The sequence below is a fragment of the Tursiops truncatus genome, chromosome 19, assembly GCF_011762595.2.
Source record: "Tursiops truncatus isolate mTurTru1 chromosome 19, mTurTru1.mat.Y, whole genome shotgun sequence".
NCBI lineage: Eukaryota > Metazoa > Chordata > Mammalia > Artiodactyla > Delphinidae > Tursiops > Tursiops truncatus.
Window position 1 is genome coordinate 56427664 of NC_047052.1, and position 21562 is coordinate 56449225.

At 44.1% G+C, this 21562-nt stretch overlaps 1 protein-coding gene across 21 annotated transcripts in view; it reads right to left on the reverse strand.

The window, feature by feature from the left end:
- The window catches only part of PEG3 (paternally expressed 3), a 30701-nt gene extending 18844 nt beyond the window's left edge, over positions 1 to 11857 (reverse strand). For 7 of the 21 annotated variants that reach the window (XR_012328088.1, XM_073796255.1, XM_073796259.1 and 4 more), the window contains exons 1-5: positions 11793 to 11837; positions 8277 to 8347; positions 6752 to 6794; positions 6280 to 6314; positions 5617 to 6116 (exon numbers count right to left, since the gene is read on the reverse strand). The gene's annotated coding sequence lies outside the window, so the exon portion shown is untranslated. Of the gene's footprint in view, positions 1 to 5616; positions 6117 to 6279; positions 6315 to 6751; positions 6795 to 8276; positions 8348 to 10879; positions 10897 to 11792 lie in introns of those variants that run through there. The other 14 variants (XM_019928792.3, XM_073796256.1, XM_033845940.2 and 11 more) reach the window with 9 other exon arrangements.
- Between the last annotated feature and the right edge of the window lie 9705 nt (positions 11858 to 21562).

The following is a 21562-nucleotide window of genomic DNA, read 5'->3' on the forward strand; positions in this document are numbered from 1 at the left end:
ACTCTACTATGAATTTATCCCAGAGATATGTAATGACATATGTGCAAAAATATATTCATTGAAGTACTGTTATGACAATGGGCAAAATATGGTATGTTTATGATTATGAAACCTTTTAAAATAATGAGGCAATTGTAAATAAATGGATATGAGACGACCTCTAAGGCAGTTAAGTGCAAAATGGGACACACCAACGTGCACAGCATTCTAAGGAATTATAAAAACAGATGTCATTTACTTAGACGATTTCTGGAAGGACACAGAAGAGACTGTTAATAGTGATTAATAGTGATTGCCCCTGGGGAAGGGAACTGGGGGCCAGGGGAGGAAGAGCGACTTAACTTTTTCATTGTATATTCCCCTTTTGTTTTTATTTTATCATGACGTGTATTAACTAGTCAAAAAAATACATTCACAGTTAAAACAAAATGATAAACCAAAGCACTAGTGGAGGTCTTTCGAGACCGTGCTGCCCACTGAGTGGGTGCTGGCAGCACTACCACCTTAACGCTGAGGGGTCTCCTCCCCTCCCTGTCCACCACCCCACCCCACCCCCACCCTGGTCTGAGTCCAAGGTCACACCCTAAACTGGATGTTTGCAGATGATATGACAGGCAATTTAGAAAACCCCCAAAAATCAACTTTGAAACTCCTCAGACCCAAGAAGTACTTAGGGAAACTGCAGCTCCAAGCTGAAACAGCACTCACAACTCTAGCAACTATTAGTACATAAATGCAATGCCATTCGCTATCCTGGCGATTCCACTTCTGAACTCGAACTGACAGACCTATGTGCCCATGAGCACAGAGACACAGTTCACAAGGGTGTTCACAGAAGCACTGTTTACAACAGTGAAGAACAGGGACAGGCAGGAGAATGCTCGAGCAGATTCCACGGCAGAGACCACTGACTGCTATGCAGCAGACGTGAAAATAAAAACGGTACACTTTTTCCACGCTATAAAAACTAATCAAAATAAAAGCAAACCAGAAAAGGAGGGGGAAAAATATTTTGCAGCATAGATGACAGTTAATAGGTCTTAGAAAGCAGTGAGAAAAAAGTAAGTGGCTCCTCATGAAAATAAAGGACATTAATACACAGCTCCTAAAATCAGTGACAGGAGCCAACATCTGTATCAGAAATCAAAGAAATGTAAAATATTACGGTGAACACGTTTTACGCTTACCAAATGGGCAACTATTTCAAAATAAAAATCAGTGTTGGTGGGAAGCTGGCTGGTACAAGTGTGAATCCTATTTCTGGATATCATTTTGGCATATATCTAAAAAACATTAAAAATGCCTATTCCTTTTGAAACAGCAAGTCTCCACTTAAGGACAAAGACAGTCAAGTAGATAAAAATATAAGTTAAAAAAAAAAAAGCTACAAAGTCAGCTGCCCACCACCACTAAGTCCTTGTATGTACATCTACTCTCAAATATGTTGCAGGAGTGATGGCAGGTGACATAACGTCACCCAAGGAGCACATCCGGGAACGTGCTATTATGCAATGGCGGCCCTAACACAGGGCAGATCCCTGCACAGCAACCAGAGGCAAAGCAGGGAAAGGAAGCACTGGTCAATGTTCTCCTACAGGCTTACCTGACTGCAGGTGGCCCCTCAGGAGGAGCCGAGTGACCCAGCCTTCAGCCCCGACTCACCCTGTCCTCCGCTGGCAGCCCAAAGGGCACCCAGGAATGAGGCCATTGCTGAGTTAGCGCCTGCCAGGACCCCATACTCACCTCACCCTTTGGAAGACCCAGGTGAACTCCTCCTGTGACAGCAACTCTGGCCAATCGAAAGCATAACTGCTCTTCCCACTTCGCCCCCACTTCCCCAGTCCAGCTCCTGCCTCCATGGCAACAGCCATGCCTACCACTGAAGAGGACAGAAGATACGTGTCGGGTGTGGCTGAGAGGAAGAAAGCATCAGGTAAGAGTCATCCGCGGGCTTGCCTGGCATGACCAAAGGCAGTGTTGAGGCCGAGGGGGATGCCTGTCCAAGGACGGCCCAGAAAGGCCATCACAGAATCAAGATGTGCCGGGGGACGCACAGCCCAACAGAGAAAGGGAGCACCTGTACTTATGTCAGCCCTCAAAGTCCCTGAGGCAAGGACTACATCGCCTTTCTCATCACTGTATTGTTACCTTCACAGGACTGGCACGTAGAGGGTGTTCAACAAACTGTGTTTGGGTTTTTTTCTACTTAGATGCAAAAACATTTAAATCCAATCTAGAAAAGTCTAAATAGTAGCCCTTGACCATGAAAGGTTATTCCAGGAATACAAGGATGATATCCCATTTGGGTAGGCTGTTATATAAGGGATTAGAGGGGGAAGGGGATTCCATGAGCATTGTTGCACATTACAAAGCATCTGCAAACTTCAACCTTTCCTTGTATGTCCCTAGCAAAGAGTAAGACTAGGAGACCATCTAAACACAATAAAGACTTATCTCAAGTGCAAGCAAGCATTAAACACTAAAGGTAGGGAAGCCCTCCACCATACCCACCATTCAGCACTATTTTGGAAGTCCTAGCTAATGCAACTGATAAAAAAGAAGTGAAAGGTATAAATGTGGAAAAAGCATTATTTTGAATTCAAAAACCTTGCCAGTTAATACAGCAAGAAAAAAAATTCCAGGAATAGCAAAATAAATAAACCAATTCTCATTAATAAATTCAGTGAAGTATTTGCAACTCCAAATAAAATTTTTTTAATGTACAGAAGGACACAGAGCAGGTCCTAAATAAATGAAGACATGTTTTTGCACAGGACCATGAAAATTGTTGTCAATCCTCCCTTGAATATAAGTTAAAATCCAATAAAATGTGGGAGTTTTGACAAACTGAGAATCCAGTTTCTCCAGAAGACTAAATGTACAGAAATATCAAGACAATTCTGAACAAGAAGGTATGTGTGCAGCAAGGGTGGGGGATTGTCTGTAAAGTGACCCAAACATATAAGAACACGAAGTATTCTTTCCAACACAAGGATGGGGGTGCAATGATAAATACACTGATGGAACAAAATACACTCCAGAATCTGACTCGTGTGAAAGTATATACACATGTGGGAATTTAGTTTATAGTAAAGAAAGACTTTTAAATCAAGAAAAGCATTAACTGTTTAAATACGAACTAGGAACTTCCTTAGGAGTAAATGATAAAGGGTCTTTTTAAGGAAAGTGGCAAGAAAAATCAGCCAACACTTCCATTTCTGACCAGCTATTCGAGTATGGATTTCTAAGAAGGTTGGAGCAGGCCTCTGTCTGACATTAGGAAAGACCAATAACATCAGTGCCGGTGTCTGGCCTCTCCTCCAAGAAATTCGGTATTTCATCTCTAGAAGGCAAAGGCCACTAAGGCCAATGACAAACATACTTTGTTTTCAGAAAAATAAATCATTGCCTTCAAAAGACAGCATTCCTCCAAAATTTCATCATGCAAGAAGAAATGAAAACAGATAGAATCTTTAAGAAAATGTCATGTAACATTAAGTCATGTTGCCAAGAAACTTTGTAGCTTTATTTTCTGATTACAAACATAGAAGACAGCACAACATTCAAACATTACAGATTATCCAACGTAGAAACTGCAAGCCACATCCAGTGATCACATTTGTTCCTATACTAAACCTTTTAAAGTCTGTACATATAACATCTTATTTTTACCAAAATGAGATCATACCAGGAGTTCTGTGTGTATTTTTAAACCCAGTAATTTTTGATAGACATCTTTCCAACCAGTACATATAGATTTATATCATTTTTTCTAAAGGCCACATAGTCTTCCATTCTATGGATATACCAGTTTATCTACACTTGATGGAAATGACCAATGTAAAAAATGTCTAAAGCATTAAATGAAAATACAAGGGCATAAAATTGTACAGCATATGTGGCATTCTTACCGCAAATATACTCATTTATATGTACACAGAAAACAATGAGGATGTCCACACAATGGAATAAAGTGAAGTTTTAGAAATCAAAGCTGCAGATGGAGATGTATTTATACAGAAGTTATTGTAGATGTTGTTAAACAGCTGCACAATATTACGTTCACACACACAGAAACATGCATATAATGGAGACTGTAAACGTGATGCGCACGTGATACGAGCTCGCCAGGTGGCACACCACGCACTCCCCCACAACCAAATATTACTGCCTAACACCCCACATACTTCACTCTGGTAGCCTGAGTTTGAAGTGTTAGTGAATTGGGCATGATCTCATTTACGTAAAAAAACCCCAAAAAACAAAAAACTACATAGGTGCTTAAACGTATGGAAGTACATACAAAACCAAACTGGAAGAAAACTTCCATAAAAACTTGTATGAAGACCATGCGTAAAGCGGGGAAAATCGAAAAAATAAATGATAATAAAAGATACTTCATTTTGCGTTTCAACTTAGAATGTTATTTTAAGTTCACCATCAGAAAAAAATACCTGAATATAAATTTGGAAGTTCAGCTGCTGTCTGTCTGTCCTCTCCTCTGCGCCAGTCACTGAGCATCAGCACCCCCTCCCCTGCGTGGCTCCCCCTCTCTCCGACCACCCACAGTGCTCCCGTGGAGTCCTCCACTCCCCACACACCCTCTGGGCCAGAACACCACTGCTGGGGCGCCACACCTAGACCCTGACCTCACTGCCAGCTGTCCTCTCGGTCTCACTGTTCACACTCAATTCTGGCCACGTGGCAAACCCATCAGCTTTGTTTCCGGGCCTGGAGATGGGCTCTCACACACCCTAGTTACTGAAGCTCCCACATCTCCCTCCGCACTCTCTCTGCAGCAGGAGTCCCAGCGTGAGTCAAGTAGTACCCAAGGGCAGGATTTTAAAATCCAAAGGTCTGACCACATTTAGAGGATGGGGGCGAAGATGGGGACACACACAGACCCAGCCTGACACTGGTCGTAGGGGCCAAGGGAAGCCACTAACTCCAAGGAGAGGGAAGGAGAGGAGACAAACGAGGACAGCTGGTCAGAAAAAGGTCTTACCCTCCACACCGGGCAGAGGGGCTTACGGGGTTCCAGCTGTTCTTCAACCTCCAAAGACCTGTTCTTAAATACACAGGACATCTAAGCATGAAATGTGTGTGTCATAAGCACTGTATGCAGAGTTAGTTTCGGGCAAGAGCTGGACCCCAACCACAGGGCAGTGGTCCTGCCTGATGGACAAGTGTTGCCACTGTGGTCCATGTGGAGGTGTTTATGCCATTCTCTGAGTATTTTACAGCCCTTTACTTCTATTTCACAAAAATGCATAGAAAACAAAAGCACAGTCTCACAATTAATTCATCTGAAACAAAGATGGAAGTCATCAGGCACCCCTGCCACAAGTGGGGGGGGTCTTTGGCCTCAATCAAAGGATCAGTGGGTCAAGTGTTCAACTGAACTGGAAGGAACTCAACTAGTGGTGGCTGGAAATGTGGCCGGATGCGCGAGGAGAGGTAAAGAAATTCTGTGGCCCCCTGTGTGACCTCAGGTTCCCCACATCCCACCACGAGTGAGAAAAGCTCATGGTCTCTTCTCCAAGCCCGTTTCTACTTACTTAGTTTGGTGCCTCATGACGGTGCACCTAGATTCAGCCCCTCTCTCGTTCTACCTACCTCATTAAAGGGGGCTGGAATTGAGAGCTTTAAAGTCACGAACCGAGGACGTTACTTTCTTCGCTTCTCAGGGACAGCAGGGTGTGCGGTCTCTTCTCTGCTCTTGTTTGCTCCTTTCTCCTGCCTCTTTCTGCAAACCGACATTCTCTCCTTCAGCACCACGTGGAGGGAGGTGCTGTCCCAGCCTGGGCCCGCCTCACCTCCCAGCTCAGGTTCCCAACACTAGCAGCTGGGCTAGCCCGTGCCTCTGCTCACCCCCACTCCGACATTATAAGTGCACACTACAGCTCGATGCCTTCTAGGGTGTGGTTCTCAAGCCTGGGGTGACTGGGAGAAATGCACCAGCCTTTCCGGGGTGGGTATTTAGGAGGTCTGTGGCTCCCCAGGAAACAGCCATCCAGGAAGCACACCAGGAGCTGTACTTTGAGAACCACTGCTCTAGGCTGATGCGTCCAGTGTGGTCCAGTCAACCATGAACAGGTACATGTGGACAATAGAGGCTGTTTGGGTAACAATTTCACAGGGGAATGTGAGCATGGAGTAAACAACCACTACCCCTACCGTACCAGCCACGACTCCACCCTCTGGACTCTCAGGTGGCTCCTCGCAGATAATCACCACGTCGCCCTGGGCTTACCTCCATCATATAAACTGAGCACTTACCACTCTGCAGCAAAAGTTCCTTATCGTTGTCCATTCTGGAGGAATTTCCCCAAAAATTTCAAAAAAGAGGAAACAGTAACTAAGAGTTTAGTTTTATGGTCAGCCCCCAAATGATTCAAGAAAAAGAGTTACTTTAAAGAGATAAAACCTCTTCTGTGCCAGTAGGACATATCTGAGCAATTTTTACATCAGTAACTGGCTGATCAGATTTTTTTTTTTAAAGGGGTGAGGGCATGAAAAGGCAGACCACAAAGCATGGTTCATTTAACCATCTATAGGAGAGAGCACGCTACTCTGGTCAGACCTAATGTGAATGGAGACTGGGGAGAGCGGGGGCTGCAGACAAGGGGCTTCTGGTGTCCTGGTGACCCTAGCAAGAGCTTCACTGCAACCAGATGGTATCCCCAGGTGACCTTACAGGCCAGCGCAACCAAAGCTTTTCCACATCCTCTCATTCTGATTCCATACTCACCAAGCGAGCTCTCACTATGGCTTCCTTTCCCATGTAGGTCTGCCTACAGGGAGAGAATGTGCTGATCATGCGTACTTTTGAATATCTAGGTTCCTGTGGTAGTGCTCTCCCACCATGAATCGATTACCAAAATTGAGAAAACAGGAACGTCGTATTTGGTCACACTATTTTCCGACATAAACCAATAATTCATTATGGCTTAGCTTCGTTAATGTGGATCTACTGATGTAAGATGAGTCCTCAGGTGAGGTAGGGCCTCTGAGTCTCCAAAGGCTTGAGTGCCAGACACTGGACTGCTGTCTGAAGCATTCACCAAGGCCAGAAAAAACCAACCCACCCCCGGTGGCTCACTGGGACAGCATGTCAGTCTTTCCCTGGGTGGTAACATGCCATCAGCATGGCCACCAATCTTGGTAAGCATGTTTTCTTACTCTCCACTTAACTGGAGTTCTCATTCAATAGACACTGAGACCAGGTATTATGTCACTCACTTCCGGAGACCCGAAGTCCAGCATGATCACGTCCCAGATCAGGCACAGTATCAATGCTTGCTGACAGAATGAGCAATATTTGGCTGTTTTGCTCACTTCCCCCCATGATATGATTCACTGAGTATGGTCTGAATCAGTGAGCAAACCATGAACAAAGAGTACAAGACCTACTGAGTCCCCGGTTCTTCAGTACCTCTCTCAGATCCAGCCAATTCACTTATCCCTCTTCTGTGACCCTAACCCAAGCCACCATCTCTCACCCAGATCCGAAGAGGTCTTCCTGGACCCACTGTTTCTACCCTCCCCTTCTGAACCCTGCAACCACATGATATTTTTAAAACACAAATCTGATTATCATGGTGCTGCCATGGCTTCCCATGGTGCTTCAGATCAAGCCCAATTACCTACCACGGATTGCAAAGCCTTTCACAGTGCAGCTCCACTTTACCTTTTTCTCATCTCAAACACCATTCTTTTCTTTCCTTTGTTCTAGGCTTCTAGTCTAGACTAGATCCTGGACTCCCAGCTCCCTTAAGACTGCTCTTCTCACGACACACTACCATCCACCACGCTTCAGGGCTCAGCCTTAATGTCCCTCACTTTCTCAGGGAGACCCTACATGGCCTCTCCCAGATTAAGTTAATGCCTGAAGTGAACCTTCTCTTTCAAAGGCGTGAATCACACAATTATTTTTTCAATGTCTTTCATTACCCAAAAGACTATGAGCTCCAGGAAAACACTTCCTTTTCCACTTGGGGCCATGTTTGATAGATGAATCAATGAATTTCTCATGTTTCTTTATTCACCCAATAAGAAAGAAAGGGCAGGCCTGAAGGAGTAGCTGAATGTTGCGAAGACCAAGGAGAATCTGGTGAACACGTGACCCACCAGAAGAGCCTGTGCATTCTCAGAGAGCACACAGCGTGCTCGTGTGGCCATATGGAACACGTGTACAGTAGGAAAGTGTCAGGTTGAGGAAGGATGTGCTCAGTCCAAGGATGGGTGTGGCACTGCGAGGAGGGAATTCAGCTCACCTGGACACCGCCACCTAGCGTTTGGACCTAGTCCCTCTTCCTCTTGCAAGTCGTCTCGGAGAAGGGTAGAGCTGGGGAAGGAAAAGAAAATGTGAGCCACCGAACTTACTTCCCAATTACTGAATTTCCAGGCTGGAAATGACCCCACACAGCTGCATCTTTGCCTCCTACAGTGGTAGAGGTAAAATGATACCAAGAAGAACAGCTTTTCCTCCCAGGGTGGAAGGGCCATCGGCATTGCTCCCTGGGGTGTATGTTGTACCCTGGCTATAATCATAGCTTTTTTCCAGTGAGGGTATGTCAATCGTGTGCAAGCCAATCTCTGAGTGTCTTAGAAACTTCTCTAATAAGCAGAGCAAAACAGTAAAGACTTGGGATTGAGAAATCCTATTTAAGACCCCAATCTCCCACTTACTAGCTATGCTGCACTGGCCATCCTTCTAAAGGCAAGGGACACACACTGCAGGTACAAATTGGAGGGAAAAAATAGCTAAGAAGGTAGTATTATTTACTGCTAATTAAGTGCCTCATACAGTGCTTATTAGCACCTTACTTTTAGCATCTCTGTTAATTCCCACCACAACATAATTTTCTACTTATTTCACACACAAAAAAGCAGAGGCTCAGAGAACTCAACCTCAGAACTCATGGCAATTACAGATCAACTAACGTCTTTTTGGAAAACAGTAATCTACAGACATTTTTCATGGAAACCTTGTGGAATAATGATATAGGCACCCCTTAGAAAGGTGAGTAAAACTCCAGTTCTGCCATGCGATAGCCAGTGATGCAATGCCAGAAATTTTCCTGTGCTGTACACCTAAGTAGCATGAAAGACTAGCTTATATTACAATCTTAATGCTATTATCATCAACATTACCAGTAGATAATGGTATCATTACTTAACCTTACACAATAGTTGAGGCTGTCAACATGATCCCCGTGGACGACACATGTTTCAAGCCCCACTGTGCCTCAGAGCATGCGTTCAATCAATCAGAGGCCCCGAGGGGGATGCACCTTCAGGACTATGGCTCTGGTTTATGTTAACGCTGTCAGTCATGGGCAGATATATAACTAGGTCCCGCCCACAAACAAGGAATCCAGGGCTGCTCCCTCTCGCCCCGCCCCTCCCAGCCCCGCCCCACCTGCCAGCCCCTCCTCCGTCCCATCATTTCTCATGCCACGCCTCCCTCATAACCGCGCTCTGCATTCTCCAGGCTGTCTACGAGATTGAGGCCTTTTCCTTCATGTCACCTCCCACCGCCCTCAGAGCCTGCCACGCTCTCCTTCGCCTTCTCACTTAGATCCACCCCTTCCCCAAATCTATTAAAATTCCCACTTTCCTATGTGACCCCCGGCCATGCGCAGTTGAAACCCGTCCCACAGTCCCAGGGACAAGGCTCTGCACACCCTCCAGGGAACACGACGCCGTCGCGCGGCCGCCAAGATGTGCCGCAGCGGCAAGCAGTGGTCCACCTGGAGCCTGCGCAGCGAAGACGGCGGGGTGAGTTCCATCTCCCAGGATGCCATACACAGCCCGCCCCGCAGTCCTACTGGCTCTCAATATGGCGCATGCGCAGAAAGCAAGGGCCGCAGGGCTCCACAGCCCCGTCCTCGGACCCGCCCCCTGTAGCCGGCCCAGTGTCAGTCAAGATGGCGCCTGCGCAGTAGGCCTCGGCTGGCGCCTGTCGGCCGGCAGAGCACTAGGTGGGCAAGGGTCTGCAGCCCCTCCCTCGGGCTGCCCCTGCAGTACCACCGTCATTCAAGATGGCGCCTGCACAGTAAGCTTCAGCTACCACCCCTAGGCCAAAGTACACAGCGCTAGATGGGAAATGGTCTGCAGTCCCCTGTTAGTCATACAAAGCATAAAAGCCCCTCCCTTGGGCCCACCCCAGCAGACAGCACCGCTGTCATTCAAGACAGCGCCTCCACAGTAAGCCTTGCTCGCCACCTGTCAGTCAACAAACAGCACTAGAGTGGACAAGGCTCTACAGCCCTCCCTCGGCCCGCCCCCTGCAGCCCCACAGTAGTTCAAGATGGCGTCTGCGCAGTAAGCCTTGGCGCCACCTGACGGCCAACGAACAGTGCTAGAGTGGGCAGGGCTCTGCAGCCCCTCCCCTGGCCCGCCCCCTGCAGCTCCGCCCTCATTCATAACAGTGCCTGCGCAATAAGCCTCGGCGCCACCTGTCGGCCAACAAGCACTGGATCAGAGTGGGCGGGGTTCTGCAGCACTGTCAGTCCCCAAAGACGGCCCGTGGCCCCATCCCCTCAGCCCAGTCGACAGGGCACCTGCGAAACACGGCTGGGTGGCACCCCCCGCCCCAGCCCTCCCCCCCAAGCCAAGAGATCTAGCCAGAAACATCCCAAGGTGAAAGCAGTTCAGGAAGGCAACGACAGGGGAAGGGGTGATGCTCTGCAACCCCCAGACCAACCAAGGAGAAGCAGCGGGCACAATGATAGCCCGTAGCCCTCTCCCTCAGGACAGACAGCTCTCCAGCAACAACAGTGTCGGCAAACTCTGGGCCACATGGACCCTGCCGATAAAACAGCCCCCCAGTCACCAGCCGTCGCCCAATCTCAAGTCAGACCTCAAAACCTACGCTAGTCAGGGTGGCACGTCGCGGCAAGCGTCCGCGGCAAGTGTCGGCGGCCAGGCCCGTGACCAGCAAAGAAGGTGTGAGGTAGCAGGACCCCCGCAGCCTTCAATCACAGCAAAGAACACAGGGCACCGCTACCCTCAGCCCCGCCCCTGCGGCCACCCAGCCAAGACCAGGCCGCGCATGCGCAGCGAGCCTCAGCGCCCCCATCAAAGATGGCGCTGAGGTAGGCGGGGCTTGACCAGTCGATCTCTTTTGAGACCTGCAGTCAAGACAGCCCTTGGCCCCACCCCAGCCCGCACCAACCAATCAGGACAGCGCCTGCGCAGCCACTCTTATCTGACACATCAAAAGTGACGCCAGGGTGGGCGGGCCCGCAGTCTGTCACCGCCCAGAGAAAAACATCCCGCAGCACGACTGCCCTCGGCCCCGCCCCTTAGCTCCTCCCGCCGCCACTGCGGCAAGCAAGTCCCGCCCCCAAAGACCGGCAAGGATGCAGGGGCGGCCGGAGCAGACCTGGCCAATCTGGGACCCCGTGGGATGGGGTGTCCTCTGCAGCCCCCCGACCAAGCTGAGGAAACGGGAGGGCGGGGCGCAGGGGGGGGCGCGCTGAGCCTTTCCGCGCTCGTTAGGTATGGCCCGCCACTTCTCCGGCACCCACCCCAGCGGACTGCGGTGACAGGAGCCCGCGGCCTTCCCGCCCCCTACCCAGGACGGCCAGCCATCCCTGTCCTCCACTATGCCCAGGAAAGGTGGCATGGGAGCCCCCACCCCAGACTCCGGCCGGCAGCGCAAGATGGCGCCGCTGCGGCAAGTGCGGCAGCCCCGGCCCGCTGACCAGGGTCTCGAACCTGCGGCATCCCATCCCCGCGCACCGTCCAGACGCGGATGTGCGGGCCGAGGCGGCCGGACTCACCTCGCCACACCGGACCTCAAGGCACCGCCCCGCCCCTGGCCGAAGGTCAGCCACGGCGCAGCCCGTGCACAGTCTACTGCCCCCACACGGCCCCGGGCACCCGGCAGCGCCACCAGCCCATGGTGGACATGTCCACTCTTCTGCTCCGACCTCGTCCTCCCGCAGCTCCCGGCGTCTGCACCGAGCCCCGGCCCGCGACTCCTTGTCAGGCTCTCCGCAGAGGCGGGGCCCCGGCGCGGGCAAATCAGAAGCAGCGCTACACGCCCTGGGCCCCCCTCGCCACGCCCCCAAGCCCTGCCAATCAGGCCGCAGTTGCCGTGGCGACGGCTTGGCGCGAAGGCAGCAGGCTGACGTCAACGAAGCCCATGCTAGGGGCCCTGAGGAAGGGTCTGGAAAAGGGGGAGGGGGAGTGAGTGTGCGACCCCCAAACAAAGAAGGGGGGTGACGCAGAGAAAGGCCCGCTAGCGACTCCCAAACGCAAAACCTCTGAAGAAAAAGAAAAAAAAAAACCCATACATTTGTCTAAGAAAATGAAAATCCGGCGGACAAAAATATGTATGTTGAAGTTAAAGACAAACGAGAAAGTGGGAGACGAGACTTTTCCGCCTGGGACACATGAAAGACACGGGGCTAACTTCCCTAATAAACGAAGACCTCTTGGAAACCGATACGGTAAAGACCAAACTAAGCCAGAAAATTGGGCAAAAAGGGAAGAAACTGGCAATTCACAGGAAAATACAAATGGCTGACAGACCTACAGGACAAAACTCACGACCTGACTCCCAAAGAAACGTAAAACCGAGAGCCCGGACCAGCACGGTTTAGCGGATGCTCTCCTGAGGCGGCCTCGCGCGTCGCCGCCTGGGACAGGCTGGGTCAGTCCCACCCGTGGCCACCCGGACCGTCGGCCGTGCAAGGCACACAGACGCGTGAGGAAACCCGTATGCGGCGGGAAACGACGAGGTAGCGCCGCTCGGGACGAACGACGGCCGAGGACTCAATAGAGTTAGTCAAACACTCAAGTGGCCGAAGTTTGTAGACATGACCCGGTAAGTGTTTTCATTTGTTTGTTAAGGATGAACACACACACAGGTAAAACCTCTGGGAAAGTGTACAAGAAACTGTTAGCCGGTTACCTCTAGGGAAAAAGGATGAGGGGAAGGAATATGGAGGAGGGATCTTTCCCGTCTCCAGTCCATACTGTTTGAATCTCCTGGCCAGAAATATGCATTTCTTTCCCAGTAGTAGAATCAATGAATTACAAAAAGCTCACTGATGCACCCTTTGATCCAACTATTCCACTCTCCAGGAGCTAAGGGAAACGAACTAAGCTAAGAGGTACGAAAGATTATATGCAGGCATATTCACGTAGCATTTTTTATTAGAAAAATGTACTCTGCGGAAGAAATAAATTGTATTCTGGCAAAGCCATACACTGCAATTTTATGTGGCCAATTAAAATGTAATTTTTTAATTTTAAAGGAAAAGATTCATAAGATACAGTTAATTACAAAAAAGCAGGTTACCTAAGCACAAAGAACATGATACCCAGATTCAAATTTTATACTTAATAAGTATAAATATTTATAAATCAGTGGTTGCTGTGTACATTAAGAACTACTGGCTTTTGGGGTGGGGGATGTTTGAAACTCCCCAAGTCTTCAGCAGTCTCTTCTCACCCAGCAGTGCCACATAAACATAAAATCTGAATGAAAACATTGTGTTTGCTCTGTACCTTTGAAAATTATTCCCCGGGAGCTTCTATAGAAATTCTAGAGGCACCACTAGAAGTGAATGTGGTACTACCCTTAGGTCAGAGGTTTTCAAATCTGGCCGCACATTAGGATCCCCTGGGGGAGCTGTCAAACATTGCAGGTGCCCAGGGTCCCAGAGAGGTGTTTGTTTTGGAGCTCCTCAGGGGATCCTCAAGTCTGGTTATGGTTTAGGAGGTGATTTTAATGCAATTTAGGGACCCCATCCCCTCTTTCCTTCTCAAAGACCTCTATCTGCAACACAGCTTTTTCTCTGGATCCCAGGTCGTTCATTCCCATCAAATATCACATGCTCTCAGAGCTTCTCCAGCTACTACCCCTTTTCTCAGCACTCTCTCCCTGCCCCCACCAAAAAAGCCCTCTTGATAGAGTGGCCTTCTGTCACCGACTCAACAGCCTTACCGCACATTCTCTCCCCCTAGCATGCCACACGGGCTTCCATCCTTTCCACACCCCTGAAACTGCTTGGCAATTTCAGCAGTTCTCCATGTGGCTAGGAAACTTGTTCTTAATCTCACTTGATCTTTCAGTAACATTCAACATCCTCATTAAAACAAACAATGATAACAAAAACTATCTTATTTTCAGAGACACTATACTGCCCTGGTTTTCCTCCCATGTCCTCTTAGCTGGCTTCTGCTTTGTTCAACCTCCCAAGGCTCAGAACTCAGTCACTAGCCTTCTCCATCAACGTCTACTCCCTAGGTAGCAGTCTCACCTAGCCGTATGGTTTAAATAGCACCTGCATGCCAACAGCTCCCTCTGCCCCGGAACTCTCCACAGAGGCCCAGTCTCATATATCCAACTATCTGCTTAACAGCTGACTGTTCTACCAGGATGCCTAATGGGCAACTCAAAACATTGAAAACAAATAGTAATTTCCCTTTTCCCCATTTCTATAAACAGCACCAGTTGCAGTAGCCAAAAATCTCGCAATTGTTCTCGATTCCCCTTTCCCTTACCATCAACATCCAATTCATCAGCAAGTCCTGCTGACTCTACATCCAAGATACATCCCAAATTTTTCCTATGTTTTTCCTCTGCATGATAGTCCTAATTACCATGATTTCCCCTAGATATTAGCCCACTCATTTGACTACCTGATTCCATTCCAAACCCTTCCCTCCAATATTCTCTAGACAGCATCCAGGGTGATCTTCTTTAACTGAGAATAAGACATCGTGTTGCAGCTTGAATTACCTCCTATTCCCTACCCCAATCACACTTCAGTATAAGTCTAAAATCCATATAAGGTTAAAAGGCGTCAATATCTTTTGTCATGGAAGAATGTTAAATATTTGTGCTGTAAAATTTAATAATCTTTTCCTTCAGATTTCTGCATTTTTTACCTTAAGAAATCCCTCTCCACATTGAAGTCATAAAGATATTATAATAGCCTTAAGTTTTACTTTTTTAGGTTTAGTTTTATATATGTTCTGTGGTATGGATCTAATTTTTCTCCTGACATATGTCATGTTTCTGTACAAGTGGACCTGCTCCTAAACTCTCTAGTCTGTCCCACTGGCCCATCTGTTTATCTGTATGCATTTTACACATCATATTAATTATTGGAGCTTTACAGTATCTTGATATCTGGAAGGACACTTGCCCTAGCTTGTTTTTCAAAAGTGTCTTTGGTTATTCTTAGCCCTCGACTGACATTTTACTAAATCCATAGAGAAATTTAAAGAGAACTAAAAACGTTTTATCAACACCTCCCATCTTTGCCTATCGTCTATGCTACCCATTTATTCATGTCATCTACAGCCATCAACAGTACATTGTAATTTTTTTCCCTTTAAGATCTTATTTGGCTTTAGGAGGTCTTTCTTCCTATTACTTACCTAACTGGTTATTTTGGGGTTACAACAGTAGTATAGCTTTTTAAAAATAACTTATTTACAGAAAAGGTGCAAAGATAGTGTAAACATTCCTTACCCAGTTTCCCCTGATGTTAACATCTTACCTAACTTTGGTACGTTGTCAAAATGAAGAAATTACCATTAGTACAAAGCTAGTAATTAAACTACAAACTTTCCATAAATGTCTTCCTTCTGTCCCAGGATCCCATCTAGAACGCCACATTACATTTAGTTGTTATGTCTCCTTAGACAACTCCAGGCTGTGACAGCTCCTCGGTATTTCCTTGTTTTTCATAACTTTAGCAGTTTTGAGGAGTACTAGTCAGGATTTTTAGGAAATCTCTCAATTTGAGTTTGTCTAATATTTTCTCATGATTTGTCTTGGGTTATGAGTTTTTGAGAAGAATTATCTGCTCTTGCCTTTTATATGTTGATTTTTTAAATTCAGTGAATTTGCTGACCTCTCCTTGTTAGTTCTAATAGTTTCTCTCAGATTTTCCTGGATTTTTTAAAATGTTAAACTGTTTATTAATGACGATTTTTAATTTTTATTGACAGTTATATCTCATTTCTATCATAATGCGTTCTGGGGTGATACGGAATAAGTCTTGTTCTAGACTTGAAAGGGGATACTTTTCTTTCAGTATCAAGTAAAAATGTTCACAATAAGCTTTTTTGTAGAGCGTCTTTGTTGGGGGTTAAGGAAATTCCCTTTAATTCTAGTTTTCTAAAAATTTTATCATGAATAAGTTCAATTTTTATATAATGACTTTATTATCTATTGGGAAGATTATACTTTATTTTATATAATCTGTTAATGTGGAGAATTAAGGCAAATTTTCTGATGTTGAAACATGTTGCGTTCCTAATCCCTACTTAATCATGATTATGAGGGTCTGATTTATATACACATACAGGAGGATTCTACTGGGTTATATTTTACTTTTGTTTTTGCACCTAAGTTTTTACTTTATTATACTTGTTTCATTTCAGTATCAAGGTTACACTAGCCTTATAAAATTATTTGGATTATTACCTTGCTGCTTATATTCTCTACAACAGTTCATAAAAAATAGAGATTCTCTGATTTTTGAAAGTTTAATATAACACTATAAAATTGTCTAAATCTGATGTCTTTTTGCATGGAATATTTTTGACTTAGTTTCCTTAGCTTTGTACTTATATTTCTGCTTTGTCTTGAGTCAATTTTAGTGATTTATATTTTCCAAGAAAATTGTCCACCTCACTTAAATTTATTAGCACATAATTATTCACAGTATTCTTTTGATTTTTAATCTAGTCCTCATTGGTAATTAATAATTTGTCCCCTTTTCTGTTACTAATATCATTTAATCTATTCTTATTTTTATCATCAGTTTCACTAAAGATTTGACAATTTTATGTCTTTTAAAGTGCTTTTGGTCTTTTGACCATATTCTTTCTTCTTTTCCATTTAATTAATTTCTGTTCTTTATTTTATTATTTCCTTCCTTCTATTTATTTGAGTTTCTTTTCCTAGCAACTTAAGTTGCATATTTAACTCATTTACCTTTAACCTTTCTTAATTTTTAACAGGTACATTTAAGGCTGTAACATTCCCTTCAAGTACCACTTGAACTGCATTCCATGTATTTCATTGTTGTTTGGTACTATATTCCATTGTTTCAATTAGATTTCCTCTTAGTCACATTAAGGAATGTGTTTAGGTTTTCAAGTTCTTTAAAAATCTTTTGATTATAGATTTCTAATTTAACTGCATTATAGCCAAATGATATGGCCTATATGTTATTACTGGATATTTGTTAAAATTTCCTTTGTGATCTTAGGATGTGATCAATTTTTAATTGTTCGATGTATTAGAAAAGAATAAGCATTCTCTAACTATCAGGTACCAATTTCTATTTATGTTCATAAGAGCAAGCTTTCTTTGTGTTTACATTGTCAGTATTCTTATTAATTTTCTGTCTGCTTGATATATCAGTTCTAAATAATTATAATAAAATCTCCCATTATGCCTACGGTTTCACCCATTGCTCCTGGTAATTCTTTTAGCTTTTGCTTTATATATTTCAAGGCCATGTTTTTAGGTAGGAACAAGTCCATGATTTCCTCTAAATCAGATATCAAAGAAATTAATCTAGAAGTCTGCCTTTAATAGAGGAGTTAATCGATCACATTTTACATTTCTGATATAGTTGCTTGTTAAATGTGCCTTTTCCTTTGCTTATTTTCTCCTTTCTTGCCTTCTACTGAGTTGATCAAGTTTTCTTTACTTCTCTTTTTTCCCTTTGCTAATTTGAAAGCTTTGAATTATATTTCAGTTGTTTTATTGTCTATCTTTAAATTCCTAATTTATATACAAGTACATATTTTTTAAGAGTATAAAATAATAAAGGATCCTGGCATATCTTAGCAATTCATTGAATTTCCTATACCCACTTTCCTGGTTATTGTCTAGAATTTTGGCTATATATTTTTAAAACAACTAAAAGCACAATTTTTACAGTCAATGATTAATTATATTTATTGATATTTTGATAATTTATTCTTGTTTCTTGAATTTTACTCCTTCCCTCTAGGTTCTTTTTTTTCTCATTGTAATAAATCCTTAAATAAGCCTTTCAGACAGTCTATTTGTATTTCTAACAATGGCTTTAAAAGATATTTTTTGAATGACGGTTTACCTAGGTATGGAATTCTGAAGTGACCCTTATCTTCTCTGCTTATTTTGAAGATATTATTCTATTGTCTTCAACATTTAACATTGCTGATGAGGTGTGCTATAATCTAAACGTTCCTAACACTGGTTTTTCCCTCTGTAGCTTTTCAAAAGGTGTTTGTTACATATGGATTTATTTTTGTTTATCCTGCTCAGGAGTTGTGTGACCAATGAAGGTCTTTCTTCCATTCTGGAGAATTCTTGGCCAATATATTCTGTCATTCCAACTCTATTCTATTTTTCTCAAACTATTAGAGTATATTGGCCCTTCTTAATCTATCCTCCATTTATCGTCTCTATTTTTCATATTCTTTTCTGGGTTGTTTTCTGAGTAACTCCTCTTTCTAACTGCATCCAATGTACTGTTTCCCTTGATGTGTTTTACAATGGCTATTTTGTTTTCATGTCTAAGATTTTTAATCAGTACTCTTTTATATCCACCTTTCTCAAATGGATGAACATTTTATTCATACTGTTCTTTATCTTTCAAGAATCTTAAAGTCAAACTAAAACTGTTAGAATGGCATTTTGTCAGGAATGAATTCATATCCTGACTGACTTTGTTGTCTTATTTATTTTAAGTTTTCCTATGTTTAACTGAGTGCTTTGCAATTTTAATTTCTAAGTGTTTCTCCTATGGGATATCTCCCCCTACCCCACCCATCTCTTCCCTCCATATCTAGCCTTTTTTTTTGGTAGTGTCTGCTTTGCCTCTGAGAAACTTAGTCGTGAGACAAGTCTTATATCATCAACTGGGGGCTCTGTGCCATGTGATAAAGGGGTAATATTAGTCACTGAGCAAAATTTAAGCTTCGACTGGGTCCACTCTGCATGGCCATGTTTTTATCTCCTGCCACTGCTCATAATATAAGCTGGAGCCCTGAGTAACTATTACTGGCTTTTTGCAGTCTCATTTCATGTCAGGAGAATATCACCCCAGCCCCTGTTTGACACAATGAGCCTGGGACCTCAATAGGCACAGGGTACTTCTGGACCTCATTAATCCACAGCAGTCAAATTGTTAACTACCTCTGCCTATTTAAAGATCAGAAGTCCAGCAGGTTCATGTCTTTAACCCCACAAATCCTTGTTTTTCTGTTCAGTTTTTGATCCATACAGATGTCATATATATCTAGATCATTACAAGTTTATATTTAAAAGAGGTTGGTTTGAAGTGTGAATGCAGAACTCACAGCACCATCTCAATCAAAAATATTATCTTCTAAATTGTCTATAGCAGTAGTTCTCACTTCTTTCCCAAGTGTACAATGGAGTTTTACTGGGGCTATATGACATGTGGTATCATGACAGAGTGAATGCTGAAGCAGTTGAGAATCTAGCTGTTTTCATTTAAACCAGATGTTAAAGAGATTTGCAAAGATGTAAAACTATGCCACTCTTCTCAGTAATCTTTTGTCTTGGGAATTATGTCTTTTTAATTTAAAAAATGTTGCTTCTATTAACATGTAATGGACTACCTATTTTTAAATTAATTAACATACATTTTAAATTCTGTTTTAATTTCTAAAACTATGTATATTGATAGGTATAATCTACATAAACAAAAGTTCTTTGGAGTCCTCAATCATTTTCAAGAGTGTAAATGGGTCTTGAGACAAAAAAGTTTGAGAACCTCTGGTCTACAATAAATCTATACTAGATTGGGCTACTATCTGGGTGGTATGATCCCATGGATTAGCACAGAGCTTAATACATGTAAGTCGCTCAATGAATGCTTATTCATGCATTCTTTCAACAAATATTTGACTACCTACTACATATAAGGACCAGTGCTAGGCCAGGTTCTTGGCTCATTGCAAATAAAATTGAAATGGCCCTTGCCCTAATTCATTTATTTGATATATATGTCTTTGAGCTTCAGTCTAGCTGGGAAGATACATACATTAAGTTGACAAAATAAACCTTTAAAAATTGCGGTGTGGACTTTGAAGAAAAAACCAGGATGCTGAAATGAGGTGGGGAGGGGGAGGGTTTTATATGGTGGTTAGATAGGGCAGTCAGGGAAGGCTTCTCTGAGGACAAGGAGCTAAAACTAAATTGTGAGAAAGAGCCAGCCCTGGGAAGAGCAAGGGGAAGAACATTCTAGACAAATAAAATAGCAATATACAAAGACCATAAAGGAAAAAAATGGAAAAGACACCAGAATGTCTGGAGGATAGCAAGAATGGGGTAGAAGGGCATAAAATGAGGTTTTACAGGTATGCAAAAACCAGTTCTTTAGGAACTGTAGGCCAAGATAAAGATCTTGAATTTAATCCTAAATGTGATAAGGAGCCATTAAAGACTTTTAAATAAGGTCTGACATAATCCACTAAGAGATGATTCACGTTGCTGTGTGGAAAACTAGAGGACTAGAGATAGGAAAGAGAGGAAGCAGGAAGACCAGTTAGGAGGCAGCTGTCCAGGCAGGATGACAGTGCTCTGAACTAGCATGGTGGCAGTGGAGACAAGGAGAGGTGAACAAATACAAGACACAAAAGAGACAAAAATTGCTGATAATTTGTGTATGTGTGGCAAAGGAAAAAAGTATTGCAAATGATTCCTACATTTCTGGTTTGAATGACTGGGTAGATGGAAGTGTTATTTAGTGAGTCTTCGAGTCTCAGGTTTGGGCAGGGGAAGAGCAGAAAACCTAGAGCTCTCTTTTGGATATGTTATATTTGAAATGCTTATGCTCAAGCAAGTGAAGATGTTGAGTGGGTATTCGGGAGAGGTCTGCTAGAGCTCTTAACTCTGGAAGTTTTCCGCACAGAGCTCGTTTGTTGCGTGAATAGTCAGGTTAAGATAAACACTACTTTACAAAATAAATTTAAAAATCAGTTCTTCAGGGCTTCCCTGGTGGCGCAGTGCTTGAGAGTCCACCTGCCGATGCAGGGGGCACGGGTTCGTGCCCCGGTCTGGGAAGATCCCATGTGCCACGGAGCGGCTGGGCCCGTGAGCCATGGCCGTTGAGCCTGCGCGTCCGGAGCCTGTGCTCCGCGACGGGAGAGGCCACAGCAGTGAGAGGCCGGCGTACGGCAAAAAAAAAAAATAAAATAAAATCAGTTCTTCAGTATTTAGTACTCTCGTGTACACATTCAGTGCTGGATAGGTAATTATCTTAGTATACAAATTTGTATAGTTCCTCAGTAATGCAAATCTAACCAATTTTTTAAAGAGTAAACTTACTTTTATTTGTTAACCCTCTCAAGGAATTTCAAGATAACAGAAAACCAAACATTCACATTAAAAGCAACCAACTGTTTCACAAAAACTGCTTCTAAATTCAAATATTAAACAAACAGTTAATTACACATAAGATTAAAGATAGGCAAAGGAGAACCCTGTCACAAGTCTGATGTTAGAAAAGAAAAATGCTATGTCAAGTCTGGCAGATGGGGTTAAGGTTCAGAACTA